Source organism: Oncorhynchus masou, chromosome 10, assembly GCF_036934945.1.
Source record: "Oncorhynchus masou masou isolate Uvic2021 chromosome 10, UVic_Omas_1.1, whole genome shotgun sequence".
NCBI lineage: Eukaryota > Metazoa > Chordata > Actinopteri > Salmoniformes > Salmonidae > Oncorhynchus > Oncorhynchus masou.
Genome location: NC_088221.1, coordinates 22166435 through 22179314, shown reverse-complemented (window position 1 = coordinate 22179314; position 12880 = coordinate 22166435). Strand labels below are relative to the sequence as shown.

General features: G+C 45.6%; 1 protein-coding gene across 1 annotated transcript in view; it reads left to right on the top strand.

Annotated features, from left to right (window-relative positions):
* The first annotated feature begins 948 nt into the window (after window positions 1-948).
* The window catches only part of LOC135547337 (cytoplasmic protein NCK2-like), a 53791-nt gene continuing 41859 nt past the window's right edge, over window positions 949-12880 (top strand). The window contains exon 1 of the mRNA XM_064976253.1: window positions 949-1180. The gene's annotated coding sequence lies outside the window, so the exon portion shown is untranslated. The remainder of the gene's footprint in view (window positions 1181-12880) is intronic.

Here is a 12880-nt window from a genome sequence, read left to right as displayed (position 1 = left end):
ACATATGGATCAGCCAAAAGGCAGGGGGTCCACTTTCTCCAAAAATATGACCCATTTTATTCCCGCCATCTTCAACCAATTCAAGCTCACCCTCTACCTCCCTCACTCTCTTCGACCTCCTCCACATTGCAAGTACACATCTCCTAACATGATATTGCACTTCTCCTAACATACATCTAGCTTTGGACCTCCACAGTGGTGTTTCTTTTTATTCCCTGAGACATGGGTCACGTTCAGTAGTGACAAAAATGTTTTGAAATGGGGTGAAACAGGAAATTCTGTACAAAATAATACTGAACATCACAGTGGGTTGCATTCAGTGGTCACAAACTCCATTTAATTGGTCATACTTCCTCAAAATAAAAGTTGATAATTGTTTGGGCTCCTGAGTGGTGCAGTGGTCTAAGGCACTGCATCTCAGTGCTACAGACCCTGGTTGGATTTGAGGCTGTATCACAACCGGCCGTGATTGGGAGTCCCATAGGTCCAACATTGTCTGGATTATTGTTTGACTGGCGTAGGCTATCATTGTAAATAAGAATTTGTTCTTAACTGACTTGCCTAGTTAAATAAAGGAAAAATAATGTTTTCGTGAGGAAACAGTGCTGCAGAATAAACATTGAACAAAGGTCAGATTGGAGTGATTGTCCTGGATTCCAGGCCAAGGCAGCAACTTGCCCTTTACACAGCAACCTGGAAACTCAACATGTCACGCAAATGCAAATGACAACAGAATAAAGCTGATTACTTGTTATATCACTGTGTAAATTGAGCTGAATACCTTTAAAGTAGACTATTTCAATTTCCTGCTTGATTATGAAGGCAAAGTCCGAATGCAAAATAACCAGTCATTCAACAACGTATATTGTATGATTAGTGAAAGTAAATCAATCTCCATGTCATACCACGCATTGTCCCTCGGCGGTGACGTCACCAGTCGGACGAGTGGATTGTGGTGGAGGCAGCTTGTGCTGGAGGGGGAGAGAACTAGCAAGCAGCGAGTGGAATAGCTGGGCCAGAGAAAGAAATCGTTCTGAGAAACCGAACCAAATACGTGAATTTAGTTTTGTTGTGCTTTTGATCACGACTCGGTTGGTTTGTGAAAAGGTTTTCTGTTTCTTCCCCAGTGTGTGTGGCTCTCCAGTCCCCGTTGCTCGTTCTCGTTGGAGTGAACACCAAGGTAAGGACAATTTTCAACTGAGCGTAAAGTTGGTATGGTCGCCCGGGCTTGATGTTTGTGGCGTGAACTATAGGCTATGGCTGCTGTGTTTTCTTTTCACAAATGTAGTAATGCAAACTATGACACGTCAGTGGGTACAAACATACAAAGTAGCATATCCATTGTTTGGTACAAGGCCTAGCTAGACGGGGACAATATCCATGGACCATGTTGTCCGTTCACTAGTGTAGACCGTCACTTTCTGATTCTTTAGGGCATTGTCTTTGTGTCCACACTCCACACGGTGCAGTTGATAGGCTATATGTGCGTTATTACAGGCTTCCAGTAAAATATGGTTAACATACAAATGTAATGTTTTCCTTTTACATAAAAGAATGCACTTATTATATTAAGTAGGCTCGAATATGTTATTACCGAGTAGCCTAGCCTTCGACTCATTCATTAACATCGCTTGTGCTTCCACTGTTTGAAGCCGTCGTGTTTGGTTCACATCGTAGGCTGTCTGTTTTCTTTAAACAATTCGAATTGCTTCCCAGTTTTTCCATTTGTTTCAATTTGTTTTGTTTTGAATTTCCAAATGCTATCCCATAGCCTATTGGCTTGTTCCACAATGGGTCTACAATCCGACGATCAAATTCCCGCACACAGCTCATATTCGTTGGGATGATTATTGTTAGCCTATTGTATCGCTGGTTGTTCCACTGTTGCCTTAACAGCTGCGCTTAGATGGACATTAAACACTCTTCATAGCACACTTTTTTCCCCCACACATTGCAGAAAGTGATGTTTATTTGCCAGAATTAAAGAGCTTCACATTGTAGGCTACTGTAGCCGACAGGGTTTACATACAGTAGCCTGCTTTGCAGTCTGGCAGAGTAGTTCATGAACTGCTCTCACCCACAGCCCAGACAAAAGAGCAATGACAGCAATGTGTAAGTAAATCCCATTAGAATCCACCATGGTGTGTCCACTCTTTTGTCTACTACAGTTTAAAAACTGTAATTCAGCCCAAGGCCGATTTGTGATATATATATATATGCAAACTAATGTGCGGTTTGATAGCCTGAAATGCACATGGTTTTGAGTAGCCTAATGTAGCTTCCAGTTTCTATCCACCTACACCCCACAGTTCTCTTATGTTATTCCTTCCATTAGGCTTCCGGATGTGTGGAGTGGTTCCAGCTGAGAGATACTGGACTTCACAGTCAGGCCCTAATACTATTTTACTCACATTATACTGCAAATGCCGCATAAATGCCAGAACTAACCCATTTCGCTCCTAGATGTGGACAACAGCATGAACATGTTCAAGGGATTAAGAGACCTGTATGGAAACTGAGTTTATCAGTGTTCTTCTCCTTATCAGACAGTTTTATGTGATGCCGGGTTAAGGTACTGTAGGCTATCTGGGACAGTCAGACAGTACGGGCGCTCAGGGGTAAGGTGTAGTTTCAGGGCGCACCCACAGCGCCGCCACACCCCTGTGTTGAGGTAGGTCACCGTGGCAACACAGTTTTTATGGTACACGGTTTGCTGCCGCAATGACAGGTATGTATGTGGAATGCAGGGTTTGGCGTTCTCTGTAGTCCTGTTGTTAAATTTGGGAGGGGACCTGTTTGATTTTGGCATTATGTAAACTACTGTTTGCTCACTGAGGAAGGGCAAGCTATTCTGCTGCTCTGTGTGGCCTGCACTTGTGTTTTTGGTTGGGGGGAAACGTGGCCTAAAGGACAGAAGTCAGAAACTACCACAGAGTCTTCTCGGCACACAACCATTAACCTCAATCCACGCCTAAAATGATCAACGAATCACCAAGCTGTTGATTAGTTGAAGGGGTGTGTTAGTGCCGGGTTAAAGGGAGACTTTGGGATTTTGTCAATTAAGGCCTTTATCTACTTCCCCAGAGTCAGGTGAACTTGTGCATAGCATTTTTATTGGTAGTTTCACGAGTCAATGTTAACTAGTGTTAGCTCAGTGTCTGCTAGTGTGCACGTGAAACTACCTCTTTCGTATACTGGACACAGAGACAAAAATGGTATCCACCAGTTCACCTGACCTCTGGGGAAGTAGATAAAGGGCCTCATTGACAAAATCCCAAAGTATCCCCTTAAAACTTACAATACAGAAATAGATTGAGCAACACTGCTGTACAACCTGATTGGAAATCAAGGTGCTAAATCATTTAGTGCTGACAGTAGAAATCATTAGTTTGTTAGCGAGACCGAACACTAGCCGAGCCCAGTTGGGTTTTCTATGGCTGACTCAACTGTTTTAAGAAAGGCCGACACAACAGTCTTAAACTCAATCATGTCAGGTCTGATAAAGGGGATACCTAGTCAGTTGCACAACTGAATGCATTCATCCGAAATGTGTCTTCATCATTTAACCCATCTGAATCAGAGAGGTGCGGGGACTACCTTAATCAACGTCCAGGTCATGTGCGTCCGGTGAAACGAAAGATTGTCATGCTTCCCAGACTAAACAGTTTGTTAGAGTTCATGCATATATTACCACATTTTGTGACGTTTTTGTTCAGACTTTGGTGAGGGTTTTTTCGGGATTTTTGGGAGCACACTTTTTTCTGGAGATAGACTTCGTCTTTGAACTTTAGTTTATGCCCCTGCATCAGTGATTGGTCAACAGTAGGCATTCTTCAAAAGTCTTTGTCATTCAACCAGAGACAACTTTTTAATTGAAAAAAATAAATATCAAATTGTGCGACTAAGATCTCATCAGCAAAAACGTATTAACTCAAATCTGTCATTAATTATCTTAGATTAATTCAGACTATATTTTTATGAAGTCTACTGGCTACGGTGTCTCAAAATGGACAAACTGCACTATTGCCCCTTTTTTTTTTTTTTTCAAGCGAAGGTCTTTCAATGGAGTTTGTGAGCACACTCGTTCGGTTCGGCTGGGCGTCAGCCAAACTGCAGCATGCTGACGCCTTAAACCTGCTTTGTCATATCACAACAACTATGGGACAGTGTTCTTTCTTAAATAGCCAGAACATTTAGGCCTAATGCTATCACAACCCACCATCCTACTGAGCTCTGGAATTGGTTGTGTACACACTGTTCCCCTTCAGTGCCATTATCTGATTTTACACAAAAGAGCTGTATGGAGCTCCCACTTGGTCTGGTGTATTTGTAGAGAGGGTGTATTGACCCCACTGTGAGAGAGAAACCACTATTTGTCCCTTGACGACATGGGCTCTTTCAGGCTCCTAGACATATAAACCTCTAATGCGGCGGTCTCCAAGTCCGAGCTACCGGATTCTTACATTTTTTAAATATAGGCTACATGCAATGGTAAAGAAACCTCATCTGTTGTGCTTGTCATAGAGAAAATCAACAAGCTCCACATCAGAAGCCATGTTGGAAAACCACTGCATCACAACACAACTGATTTGGTAGCAAAGTAGCCAATGCTGAAAATATCTTTCTGTGACCTCTTTCTCCCACTGCAAAATGTTAATCTTCCCAAAAGGGGTGGACTAGATGGGCACAGACCCAGATGAATGGATCATCAGCGGACATGGAGAGAGATTATTTCATACGGGCAGATAGTGATGGGAGCCAAATTAATTTATATAGCCCTTCGTACATCAGCTGACATCTCAACGTGCTGTACAGAAACCCAGCCTAAAACCCCGAACAGCAAGCAATGCAGGTGTAGAAGCACGGTGGCTAGAAAAAACTCCCTAGAAAGGCCAAAACCTAGGAAGAAACCTAGAGGAACCAGGCTATGTGGGGTGGCCAGTCCTCTTCTGGCTGTGCCGGGTGGAGATTATAACAGAACATGGCCAAGATGTTCAAATGTTCATAAATGATCAGCATGGTCAAATAATAATAATCACAGGCAGAACAGTTGAAACTGGAGCAGCAGCACAGCCAGGTGGACTGGGGAGAGCAAGGAGTCATCATGTCAGGTAGTCCTGAGGCATGGTCCTAGGGCTCAGGTCCTCCGAGAAAGAGAGAATTAGAGAGAGCATACTTAAATTCACGCAGGACACCGGATAGGACAGGAGAAGTACTCCAGATATAACAAACTGACCCTAGCCCCCCGACACATAAACTTCTGCAGCATAAATACTGGAGGCTGAGACAGGAGGGGTCAGGAGCCCAATGGTTCTCATTGTTATTCTCCCACTAGTCATTGTGGTAATCTGGAGCATGGCAGTCAGGGCAGGGCAGCCGTTAACCGTGGCAGCAGTTACAGTAATAATGGAACTGAACACACTGTGACCCAGGAAGAGAAAGAGGATTTGTTGTGCCATTGAGAAGACAAGACACAGTGACGGCAATCGACAGTGGTGTTAGTGTGTTTTGTTCTGTATGCCATATCGATCTGTGCACACACATTGCAAGCCTAATGATGACATGGGGAGAGCAAATGTTGAAGAGATTCATGTCATTATAGGCACCCAATACATGATTTCATAAGAACCGGCCCTTCGAGCTTGGAACTCTTTAAGAGTTCTCCGGACACAGACAGTTCCAGGAGAAGGAGGCCTTTGGCTGAACCTTCTTAATTCTGCCCTCTCATCAATTATGGTTTCACAACCTTCACCTTTCCTCTATTTTATTACAGAGTGTACCAGCTCTCCCTCTTCGTCGCTCTTTTTGTTGCTCACTCACTCTCCCTGGCTCGCTCTCTCACTCATTCTCCCATTAATGATTTTAAGCTGTTTATCTCACTTTACTCAATGCTCCCACTCCCATCCTTCCCTCCCTCTTTGCCCTCTCTCTCAGGCCCTCACTCTGCTTGAGTCCACCTGAACCTCCAATGCCCTTGTGTCACCACTGGGCACCCAGCCTAATCCTGTTCTGGGATGCATATATGGACAGAGAGGGGGACAGATAGAGGGAATGGGATTTATATAGGGAGTGGGAGATGGCACTGGCATGTCTCTCTCACTACCCATCCACACCCCCTGCACCCAGCCCCTTAAACTAGGCCCTTAAAAAGACTGATCTCTCCCATGGATGCTGGAGGACAGGGAAAAGAAATTGAACATGTTTGGGAGTCACTGAAAAAAATCTGTTAACTTGGTGCGTCATGAAGACATTACTTACAGAGACCGTATACAGACTGTCAGTGTGTAAGTCCAAGAGCTTTAGAAACTCCACAGGGGTGGGATGGGGGGGGGGATTTCACACCACCACAACTCTCCCTATTTGTCCCCCTCAAACTGATGTCTCCACCCCCTGACAGACAAGAGGCCATTAATTCATAAACACCCTCAGAAGTGCTCGTTAAAGAGTAATTAAGGGTCGAAGGCACTCCCGTGCGCTCTCCCAGTTTGCATGGCTGGCTTCGAATTACCCCGGTGAAAATTGCCACTTTGGGCCGTGGAGCAAGACGGAGCGAGCAGCGAAACCCAACACTCCCTGAGAGAAAGAAAGAGAGTCCTCAGTTCAGGACCTCCACACACACACAGTTTGGTAATCGCTGCATCAAGGTCTGGATTTACTTGGCTTGCTATCTAGTCACAGGAAATACAGTGGGCGGCGGGATTCTGTGTGTGTGCACTTGCCTTTGCCTGCCACCCTAGGTGCAGCCTGATTGTAGGGCTCCCAAGTAGCGCAGCGGTCTAAGGGACTGCATCTCAGTGCTTGAGGCGTCACTACAGACACCCTGGTTCGAAACCAGGCTGTTTCACAACCGGCCGTGATTGGGAGTCCCATAGGGCAGCACATAATTGGCCCAGCATTGTCCGGGTTTGGCCGGTGTAGGCCGTCATTGTAAATAAGAATTTGTTCTTAACTAACTTGCCTCATTAAATAAAGGTTAAAAAAAACATGTGAGCTGAAACTGAAATACAAAGACATAATTTAGTTCCGTGCAACTTGTGCACTCTCCCTGACAACTCGTGCCAGTGCTGTTCTGTGAAAGTTGTGAAAAACATCCTTTCAACTTGAACGCTGGGGTACTAGTGTGACTCCCCCAGAGGTAGCAGTCATATGCTGCTGCCAGTTTAAAGCAGCCCGTCACTAAGAGAAGGCAGGTTGCCAGAAGTAGCATGGAGCTGTGATTTCCCCCCTCTGCCTCCTGGCTTCAGTCATTTTCAGATAACAACCCAGATCCCCCGTGTGTTCTGAGGAGAGGTCAAACCCTCAAGGAGTTGGAGCGGCATTACAGAGAGAGGGGGAAGGCCGAGTGAAGGGTAAAGAGATGGGGGGGAGAGAGAGGCAATGGAAAGATGGAGGGTACAAGGAATGGAAAAGGTCAGGCTAAAGGAGGGAGGATGGAGGACACGGTTCTTGAAATTTAAATAGCGAGGGAAGGTAGAGACGGTCCTATGAACACACAGTAACTGGTAGAAGAGGGATGTTTGTCAATTTGTTTTAGTTAGAGCATGAAGGGCCTACCAACATATCTACTAAGTGGACACTGCAATCCTCTCTCTCTCTCTCTCACACACACACACACACACACACACACACACACACACACACACACACACACACACACACACACACACACACACACACACACACACACACACACACGTGTTGTGATATTTTAATGGGTTTGCTGCAGGACATCAGTTTGGCTCAGTCCCAAAATGATGGAGAATGCTTTCATGAGTGGCTCACACCTGTCCAACAGCCTCTCTGTCTCTGGGGGTGTAAATGGCATTTCTCCTCTCATGAAAAGGGAGAGTTTTTTTTCTCCACTCCATCTCTTCTCCTCTTACCTCTCCATTACTGTGTTGGATGTGATCCTCTGTCCCGCTGGCTGTGTATGGATCACATAGCCCTGATGATGATATGGCTGTAAGGGTTAGATGTGGCTCCTATACCCTATCCCTGCTATACCCTATGTAGCTGTAATATGGCCTCCTTTGCGTACACACTCACACATGTTGAGGATGCACTACGAAACCACTTTGTGAGACGGATGGCTTAAGAGTAACAGGGTCCTCGGGATTACCAGGGCCAAACAAATACACAGTGGACACAGTGATGCCTGTTGAATGTTGCTGTTCAGTGTTTTGTGTACAGGGTTTCCGTGGAAGGAGACATCACCATTCTGCCTGGTAATACAAAACATAGAAACACTTCTGTTGCTAAACAACCCAGCTCTTAACATGTCATTTTCAGGGGGAAAATCTATTTCATGGGGTGTTATTCTGTGACTACTTGTTATGGTGTAATGCCAGAAGTTTGTCCTGACCAAAAAATGTCATGCTCGACAGACACACACAGGTTGATGCAGCAAGTCGTGACATTGACATTTATTTATTTTGTCCTGGGCCAGAGATGTTCCACCACACACAGACTGCTTCCGTTTCTCTCTCTGATTGTGCGTCAGACTTACTCCCTGGGTCTGAGGGCCTTGTCACAACGTCAGAGCAGGGCTTGTGTATATATAACACACACGTGCTTGGGAAAGGCAAGCAGGACAGCAGTGACTCACCCCCAGTATATACCCGCTGCTCACCAGGCCAAATGCCATGACAGTCTCACTCACTCACACAGAGAGATCTCTTCAATCAAATCAAAAATAAATCTAATTTTATTTGTCACATGCGCTGAATACAACAGATGTTGACCTTACAGTGAAATGCTTACTTACAACCAACAATGCTTTAAGAAGTAAAAAAAGTTAAGTAAAAAATAGAAAATAAAAGAAACAAGTAATTAAACAGCAGGAGTAAAATAACCATAATGAGTCTATATACAGGGTATTACGGTACAGCGTCAATGTGGAGGCTATATACAGGGTATTACGGTACAGAGTCAATGTGGAGGCTATATACAGGGTATTACGGTACAGAGTCAATGTGGAGGCTATATACAGGGTATTACGGTACAGAGTCAATGTGGAGGCTAAATACAGGGGGTACCGGTACAGAGTCAATGTGCAGGGTCACCGGTTTGTCGAGGTAATATGTATATGTAGGTAGAGTAAAAGTGTCTGCATAGATAATACACAGAGCGTAGCAGCGGCATAAAAGAGGTGTCTGGGTAGCCCTTTGATTAGCTGTTCAGTAGGCTTATGGCTTGGGGGTAGAAGCTGTTAAGAAGCCTTTTGGCTACCGCCTGCGGTGCGGCAGCTCAGGAACTATGGTGGTCTGCTTGAAACATGTTGGTATTACAGACTCAGTCAGGGACAAGTTTAAAATGTCAGTGAAGACGCTTGCCATTTGGTCAGTGCATGCTTTGAGTACACGTCCTGGTAATCTGTCTGGCCCTGCGGCCTTACTCACATCTGCGTGATCACACAGTTGTCCAGAACAGCTGAAGCTCTCATGCATGTTTCAGTGTTACTTGCATCGACACGAGCATAGAGGTAAATTAGCTCGTCTGGTAGGCTCGTGTCACTAGGCAGCTCGCGGCTGTGCTTCCCTATGTAGTGTGTAATAGTTTGCAAGACCTGCCGCATCCGACGAGCGTCAGAGCTGGTGTAGTACGATTCTAGTTTTGCCTGTTTATGGTTCGTCGGAGGGCATAGCTTCCGGTTTAGAATCCCACTCCTTGAAAGCGGCAGTTCTACCCTTTAGCTCAGTGCAGATGTTGGCTGTAATCCATGGCTTCTGGATGGGGTACGTACAGTCACTGTGGGGACGACGTCATCGATGCACTTATTGATAAAGCCAGTGACTGATGTGGTGTACTCCTCAATACCATCGGAAGAATCCCGGGAACATATTCCGGTCTGTGCTAGCAAAACAGTCCTGTAACTTAGCATCTGCTTCATCTGACCACTTTCTTGTTGACTGAGTCACTGATACTTCCTGCTTTAGTTTTGGCTTGTAAGCAGAAATCAGGAGAATAGAATTATGGTCAGATTTGCCAAATGAAGGGCAAGGGAGAGGTTTGTATGCATCTCTGTGTGTGGAGTAAAGGTGGTCCAGAGTGTTTTTCCCCCCCTGGTTGCACATTTAACATGCTGGTAGAAATGAGGTAAGGCGGATTTGAGTTTCCCTGCATTAAATTTCCTGGCTAATAGGAGTGCCACCGCTGGATGAGCGTTTTCCTGTTTGCTCATGGCCGTATACAGCTCATTGTGTGTGGTCTTAGTGACAGCATCGGTTTGTGGTGGCAAATAGACAGCTACGAAGAATATAGATATAAACTCTCTTGGTAAATAGTGTGGTCTACAGCTTATCATGAGATACTCTCTCAGGCAAGCAAAACCTAGAGACTTCCTTCAATCCCTATGTTTCTTCACCCATCAGTTACTTCTGGTGAACCACTGTGTATTTAAGAGGTTGTGTGCCAAGTTAGCTTTCCGTCATAAGTAATCATCTTGCCCTGAGTTCTTGGCTTTAGCTCAGTGAGCTAACACGCTTGTGGTATGCCAACAACCAGCAAGCAGTGGGTGGTAGTGTAATGAAGGGTCATACAGTAAACATACACTCGTCACTCCAAATTGTTCTCTTCACATTCTCTCGTTACCCCTCTCTCTGTCCACCCCCCTGTACTGTCACTCTGTTCACTCTGTGGGGCACTGGGTTGCACTTCACAACTGCTCTGAATAGCTGAATTATTGAGGAGAGAGGGATGGAGAGGAGGAGAGCAGGAGGTACAAAGAAAGTGAAGCACATGCTGGGAGAGAATCAACAGCACTTTAATGGAGGGAGGTAGAGCAAGAGATGCTTGTTACTTTTTATTATGGAGTGTGACTTTGTATACAGTATGTAGCAATACGACTATTATAGCCTTTCTTAAAGTGTGGGTTGCGGACCTGTTAATGGTCGTGACGTGTCCGAGTAAATGTATAATTATTTCATTCTGCTTCCGGCGCCGACAGAGATGGCCGCCTCGCTTCGCGTTCCTAGGAAACTATGCAGTTTTTTTTATGTGTTATTTCTTACATTAGTACCCCAGGTCATCTTAGGTTTCATTACATACAGTCGAGAAGAACTACTGAATATAAGATCAGCGTCAACTCACCATCAGTACGACCAAGAATATGACTTTCGCGAAGCGGATCCTGTGTTCTGCCTTTCAACCAGGACAACGGAATGGATCCCAGCCGGCGACCCAAAAAAACGACTTCGTAAAAGAGAGAAACGAGGTGGTCTTCTGGTCAGACTACGGAGACGGGCACATCGTGCCCCACTTCCTAGCATTCTTCTTGCCAATGTCCAGTCTCTTGACAACAAGGTTGATGAAATCCGAGCAAGGGTAGCATTCCAGAGGGACATCAGAGACTGTAACGTTCTTTGCTTCACGGAAACATGGCTCACTGGAGAGACGCTCTCGGATGCGGTGCAGCCAGCGGGTTTCTCCACACATTGCGCCGACAGAAACAAACACCTTTCTTGTAAGAAGAGGGGCGGGGGCGTATGCCTTATGACTAACGAGGCGTGGTGTGATCACAGAAACATACAGGAACTCAAATCCTTCTGTTCACCTGATTTTAGAATTCCTCACAATCAAATGTAGACCGCATCATCTACCAAGAGAATTCTCTTCGATTATAATCACAGCCGTATATATTCCCCCCCCAAGCAGACACATCAATGGCTCTGAACGAACTTTATTTGACTCTTTGCAAACTGGAATCCTTACATCCTGAGGCTGCATTCATTGTTGCTGGGGATTTTAACAAGGCTAATCTGAAAACAAGACTCCCTAAAATGTATCAGCATATCGATTGCGCCACCAGGGCTGGCAAAACCTTGGATCACTGTTATTCTAACTTCCGCGACGCATATAAGGCCCTGCCCCGCCCCCCTTTCGGAAAAGCTGACCACGACTCCATTTTGCTGATCCCTGCCTACAGACAGAAACTAAAACAAGAAGCTCCCACGCTGAGGTCTGTCCAACGCTGGTCCGACCAAGCTGATTCCACACTCCAAGACTGCTTCCATCACGTTGACTGGGACATGTTTCGTATTGCGTCAGGCAACAACATTGACGAATACGCTGATTCGGTGTGCGAATTCATTAGAACGTGCGTTGAAGATGTTGTCCCATAGCAACGATTAAAACATTCCCTAACCAGAAACCGTGGATTGATGGCAGCATTCGCGTGAAACTGAAAGCGCAAACCACTGCTTTTAATCAGAGCAAGGTGACTGGTAACATTACCGAATACAAACAGTGCAGCTATTCCCTCCGTAAGGCTATCAAACAAGCGAAGCGTCAGTATAGAGACAAAGTAGAATCTCAATTCAACGGCTCAGACACGAGGTATGTGGCAGGGTCTACAGTTAATCACGGACTACAAGATGAAATCCAGCTCAGTCACGGACCAGGATGTCTTGCACCCAGGCAGACTAAATAACTTTTTTTGCCCGCTTTGAGGACAATACAGTGCCACTGACACGGCCTGCAACATGCGGTCTCTCCTTCACGGCAGCCGAGGTGAGTAAAACATTTAAACGTGTTAACCCTCGCAAGGCTGCAGGCCCAGACGGCATCCCCAGCCGCGCCCTCAGAGCATGCGCAGACCAGCTGGCTGGTGTGTTTACGGACATATTCAATCAATCCCTATACCAGTCTGCTGTTCCCACATGCTTCAAGAGGGCCACCATTGTTCCTGTTCCCAAGAAAGCTAAGGTAACTGAGCTAAACGACTACCGCCCCGTAGCACTCACTTCCGTCATCATGAAGTGCTTTGAGAGACTAGTCAAGGACCATATCACCTCCACCCTACCTGACACCCTAGACCCACTCCAATTTGCTTGTCAACAAAACTAAGGAGATGATTGTGGACTTCAGGGAAACAGCAGAGGGA